We start from the raw sequence: 6,604 nt of genomic DNA, 5'->3' as shown, positions 1-6,604 counted from the left end.
TTTTGTTTTTATTTCTTTATATTTTTTTACAAATACGAAACGTGATATACACACACTTTCCGGATCTGTCGTTAGGGGGCGTCCGCATTTGTACTTACACGTCTGCTTAGCAATCTTATAAAAGGTTTTTTTATCTTTTCAATAATAACGAAAAATAACAAACACATATTTTCCGGATCTCCCGTTGGGGTGCGTCCCTGTTTTTACTTACACGGCGGCGGTCGCATTATTTAATAATTTTAAATTTGCATTTACACATTTCGGGCCGCCGAACTTACACGATTTTTTTTTAAACATTTGCCCGTTTATGCTATAACTGGTTCCTTTGTTTTTAAAGGGTTTTCTTTTTAATAATAACGAAAACGAAAAATAACAAACACATTGTCCGCATCAACCGTTGGGGGGCGTCCGCACATTCATTTACATATCGGTTCGTTCACGATATTAAAATATTAACAACGGTTTAAAACGAACGATTATTTGTTTTCAAATACATTTCGAAATTTCTATTTAATCCAAGTTATAAATGACAAGACGTAAGCGAACGTTCTTGGAGAGTTCGATATCGAACTTTTATACATTTCGTCGTTTTCGGACTGTCGCGAGAGTCGATAAAGCTGTACCGCTGGAACAGTTGTTTGTAGCTTTCGCAACAATCAACTGGCCATCTAGTATAATAATCGAATTAATCGACAAAGTACTAAAAATATTCGGAATAGTTTTAAGAAGCAGCAGCAACAACAACAAATGAACTTTTCGCTATCGAAAATCTTTTTCGAAAAGTCACCGCTTTCTACATACATATTTGTAACGAACTGCAGTTACAATGTAAATTTTTTTCCTGCGGGATACTTCTGTAAATCATAAGGTCACTAAGGCCTTGTCACGATCCAAATACGACTCACCGTAAGGCAGAAATGTCAATCCAGTCGACATATTTCGTTGCAATATCTTTCCCACTCGCCAATAAACAAACGATGTTAGATACGTTATTGAAGTAGGGGACGTCGATTGTTTTAAAACAGCTATGTGTTTTTCGTTCGTTATTTCATTAAACGTCAAACGAAATGTCGAATTTTCCGGCTTCAGGTCCGAATGCAGCGGTCGCCTGTCCGCCGCCATTCCGACTAGTTCGTTCGTTGCGTTTCGACCGAAACACTCATTTAATCGTTACTTACGTTGGCGCGAGTCGAAACTAACACCTAACGAAAATAACGTTTTCGATGGATTAACAGGAACTGTCTGTTCCGAGAGACAAGCGGCAAATTACGCTACTTTCCATTTACACCGTTGGTTTTTCTACATGCAATTAAGCTACTAATCATTGCAATACAGAAAAAGAAATGACGCACTTTTAAACAATTGTAACGTTTAACTCGATTACATCGACGACGAACTAACATCGATACGGTATTATATAAAAGTCGTTCAATGTCGCGAGTTTCACGCGGCGAGCGCAACTTTCGAAGACACGATACAACTAATTACGAATGTTTCTTTAAATCTCGTTTTTAAAAAACAGTTACCGGCGGTAAAGCAAATCCGATTTAAATACATAGCTACGCTGTACGTTAACTTTTTTGTCCTGTTATTCGTTCGGTCGGGAGAACGAACAGTCATCGTCGCGACGCCGATCGGTTTTCGCGCGAACTACTACTGCGCACTGCGGAAAACAGACCCGTTCGAATTACTGCGAATTCGCCGAACCCCCGTAATCGGATAAACGTGCGTAATAAAAAGCTGTATTCGGACACAAGAGCTTGCTTAAATCAGTTTATTATCAGGGAAAACTTTTACATCGTTTTCGGCTGCCTCCCGCGGCCTCTTCCGGTGTATTACTCCTGAAAAGAACGAAACGGTTCGTGAATAATAAGTTCCGGCTCGAAACGAAACTCGTGCATTTCTACCGGTTTGTAGCGTTCTTGCTCGTACCTCTTGTTCGCCGGATTCTCACGAAATTCGTCGGATTCGTCCGACGACAAATTTACTACAACGGGCCCGGACGTACTCGGCAATTCATACTTCTTTCGGTAGTCGTCCACCTGTCGGAAAAAAATAACCGAATTAAGCACTGTTTGGATTGTGCCACCGAACTCGTACGCAACCTTTTGCGTCGTGTCGGCCCGCCCGTGTTCGTACTTACCGCAACCCGGAGGGCCCTGTTCCTCTCCCTCTCTATCTGAAGTTCGGCACGTAGCACGGCTACGTATTCACTTTCGTAACCTCCGAGGCTCCGGATCATGGCCCTGCAGAGAAACGAAATTGTACATTGTTAGCGAACCGTTCGTCTAACGACAAAACAAATTAGACGACAACTTACGTGATCGGGTCGGCCGCCTCGTCTTCAGGCCATACGAGTTCCTGTATAGCTGGAAACCAGAAGAAGGTTAGGGTTACCGTGCGTCGGCCCGACGTCTGACGAACGACTAGCGCCGAAATTATACTTACCGCACTCGAAGGCCTCCATCACCCCGCTTCGACGCAGAATGTCGAATAGTTTGTCGACGGCCTCCGGCCGTGACAGCCTCCGGCCGTGACAATCTTTCCTGTAAGAGAACGAAAACAGTTTTTCAAAGTGTTGTGATTCTTACTCTGATACGTCCGAAAACGTTTGCAAATTAAAATGATCGTCTTCGCGACCGAAACGTCCACTAACCTTCACTCCTTCAGCTGAACTCATCGTTGCTAAACCTGTATCGTTGCTAAACCTTTCGCCGCTGATATTCATTCCCTCAAGAACGTTGTACCGTCGCTGCGATCCCGTCCTTTTATACCGAAGCCGGCGCGTCCGAACATGCGAATCTCACGACAGCGCCGCCTCGCGGCGCGCCGCGCCGATCGGCCGCCCGTCTGTCGGAACCCTGTTATCGCTCTGTCGCGTCGACAACCGCACGCACTCGTTCGTTATTCGGTCCCGTAACCCCGTATCCTCGCGACCCTCCGTCGGAAACCGTTACATCCGGCCGCCCTACCGTTTCCGGCTTTCCTCTCTGGGTCGCGTCGGCGCGTCGCCTTCGTCGCCCGCGCTTCTCCCTCCGGACGATGCCGCCTTTTCCCCCCGTCGCTTCCCTGCCCTCGAATCCCCCGGACCCGTGCCCGTCTGTCGACGTGTCCCTCCGCCCGTGCAGTTGCAGCCGCTCCCTCTCTGACGTCCGGCTCTTCCGGTCGAGCCGTCGCGCTTCGGTTTTTCGGCCCGCCGCCGCCGCTTCTCTACGGTCGTCTCGTTTCGTTATTATTAAAAAGAAAACCCTTTAAAAACAAAGGAACCAGTTATAGCATAAACGGGCAAATGTTTAAAAAAAAATCGTGTAAGTTCGGCGGCCCGAAATGTGTAAATGCAAATTTAAAATTATTAAATAATGCGACCGCCGCCGTGTAAGTAAAAACAGGGACGCACCCCAACGGGAGATCCGGAAAATATGTGTTTGTTATTTTTCGTTATTATTGAAAAGATAAAAAAACCTTTTATAAGATTGCTAAGCAGACGTGTAAGTACAAATGCGGACGCCCCCTAACGACAGATCCGGAAAGTGTGTGTATATCACGTTTCGTATTTGTAAAAAAATATAAAGAAATAAAAACAAAAAACCGTTTATAAGATTGCTAGGCAAATAATATGTTTAGCGGCTTAGAACGCACAAGTACGAACGTAAAAAGATCGGAAGGTAAGAATACGAAATGCGCCGACGTGCGTCTTCGGGAGTGAAAAAAGCGCGAGCGACGTCGTCGGCGCGGCCCCGTGAAATTCGACGGCCCTAACTTCGACCCGAATAATACTAACTAAACTATAAATTAACTAACCGTAATAACGGTCCGAACGACGGCGTGAGTAATGGCCGTAAACGTGCGGGAGACTAAAAAAAGTGTTTGTCGCATTCGGGAGAAAAACACGTATTTGTCGTCGAAGTCGGGCGCGCCGCCATCTGCCGGCACCCCTCCGACAGAACCCGAATCCGTATAACGTGCAGGACCCCTTACGGTAGATGTGAAAATTGTTTAAATTTTTGACGCATTTATTATACTGAAAGTCTAATTATTTTAATAAACAGAATTCGTCTGCAATATTATTCTGGACGGGGGAAAGAAAACAGTTTACGTTTACTGGCGTAAAAGATACTAATGCGAAAAAAAAAAAAATTACATGTATTATTGTATGTAAAAAAATTACATGTATTAAAAAAAATTACATGTGTACATTAGTTAGGGTGGTACCAGCCCGGTAGTGTTCCTGGATGGCTTGTTTGGCCTGTGGATGCAGTCGTTTCCTGGCTCAGATAGTTAAAGAAGAAGGGTCAGAACCATTCTATGTTGTACTTCCTCCTCCTGTCGCTAGGTACAAAAGAGGACACCAAATGATTTCGATACAAAATCTGGTTGGGGAGAGCTGCCAGAAGATGGTATACGAGGATGAGCCCCGGTGGGTGGTGGGCACCCTCCCTAGCACTTTCGCAATGGTTGCAGAGATGTTGCGAGACCAAGTGCTCCCTGTAAGGATGGAGATCCACCCAGTCAGCGGGTTGGTCAGTGAACATTGTGACACATTTACCTGGCACCAAAAATGAGGCACGTAACCATAAGAAAGAATTAGATATAATTTATTTTTTGAGATTAACATTGAACAATCCACAATTCTTTTTACTAATACATATATTACAAACATAAGGAAAACATTTCCCTGGGAAAAGGATGCTAGGGATACAAATCCAACAAAAATAAGAGCATTTATCAAATTACTGTACCTCATAGGGAGTATACAAAGCTCCACAAAAAACGCAAACAAGATGTAGGACAATTCCAAAGGGAGTTGGTTAGATTCTTGCTACTTATGCATGAGTGAAAAAAGATTCAAATTTCTCTTATGATCCCTACGATTTGATAACATTCATGACAGAGAGGAGAGAAAAAAAATAGATAAATTGGCTGCTATTAGGGAAATACTCAAAATGTTTGTATCTAACTTTAGAAAATACTTCAGACTGAGTGAATACCTTACGGTAGATGAGCAGCTTCTAGCTTTCTGGGGCAAGTGCTCATTTCAGCAGTACATTCCCAAAAAACCAGCAAAATATACGCTGAAAATGTTTGCGATGTCAAAACCACTTACACTTTAAGTTTGGAGCCTGATGGGCCTTACTGTATAAGCACTACTGCTCAGGATATTGTTGAGCGATTGATAATGCCTGTACACGGAACGAACAGAAATATCACTGGGGATAACTGGTTCACTAGTCTTTCTTTAGTAAAAGCCCTTAAGGCTAAAATACTCACGTATGTAGCCACTGTGTGTAAAAAATAGGTGGGAGGTCCCAGTAGAATTTTTACCTAACAGAAATCCAGCAAAAAACTCGTCAATATTCAGATTTGAATCTGATTGCAGAATGGTGTCTTATTGACCACAAAAATAAAGCTGTCCTTATATCATCAATGCATTTTGATGACAAGATAGATGAAACCACAGGAGAAACACAAAAACCAGTAATTATAACTTTTTATAATATGACAAAAACAGGAGTAGATCTTGTAGACCAACATTGTGAAAGAAACAACGAAGCCAGAATTACAAGGATGGCCTATGGTCATGTTTTTTAATTTATTGAATATCGCGACAATTAACATCTATTGCATTTATAAATTTCACAAATTTGCTTCTCATGAAAAATGCAAACAAAGAAAATTTCTTGAAAATCTATCTTGGGAACTATTCAAACCCCAAATTCAACATAGAAGTAGTATTCAGTTTAACAGTTAATCTAAGAAACAGAGCAAATAAGCAACTTCAAAAAAACCACACATCGAGACGGCCCAAGTCAAGACCGTCTGGCAGTATGGGTTGATGTCACATCTGTCCATCTAGAAATAGAGATCGAGAAAGCAGACGATGGTGTAATAAATGCAAAAAATGGATATGTCCTGACCATATAATTAATGTGTGTAACTCATGTTACGAAAATTAAATTGAATTCAAATTTTTGTTATATGATATTATAACTTTGACCTTATTTCATAATATCTAATTCCAGTCACTCTGTATGTTGTTGCAAACTTCACATATGAAACGAGCAGATGGAGTGAATGACCTTATTTCAGGCTATCATCAAAAATGCATTTAAAATGTTTTGACAATTTATACTTTAATTTTTGCTTTTGTACTGTACCTCATGTTGACTGTATTGGAAAATTGCCTTTCTGTTCTTGAAGTAGTCACTAATTAATAGGTTGAGAGAATATTTGGAATATATCGTGGAATACAGGTAAATAGAACAGGGGTGGCCAAACCGTGGCGCATGCGCCAAACTTGGCGCATTGGACAATTACAAGTGGCGCTTTAGTCAGTTCTGAGCAACATTGCCAGATTTGGCTTCTTTGCAATTAAGAATATTACATAGAAAATTAATTTTTTATAGTCTGTCTTGGCAAGTTCATTTGTTGCACAATTCGTTGCAATCAACTTTACAGATAAAATGAGTGTTCTCCACATAGTAAATTACAGTGTATGCATGTATGTTTATTTTCGATCAGTGCATAGGCGTCTAAATGACAGTGCTACCGTCCGGACAGTCCACGAGTCGGTTGGACTGCTACACCTGTTGACCTTTTTTTTTTT

Source organism: Centruroides sculpturatus, unplaced genomic scaffold, assembly GCF_000671375.1.
Source record: "Centruroides sculpturatus isolate CEXI.00-Female unplaced genomic scaffold, Cexi_2.0 scaffold552, whole genome shotgun sequence".
In the NCBI taxonomy this organism is placed as follows: Eukaryota; Metazoa; Arthropoda; class Arachnida; order Scorpiones; family Buthidae; genus Centruroides; species Centruroides sculpturatus.
The sequence above is the reverse complement of the archived record's forward strand: the minus strand, read 5'-3'. Positions refer to the sequence as shown.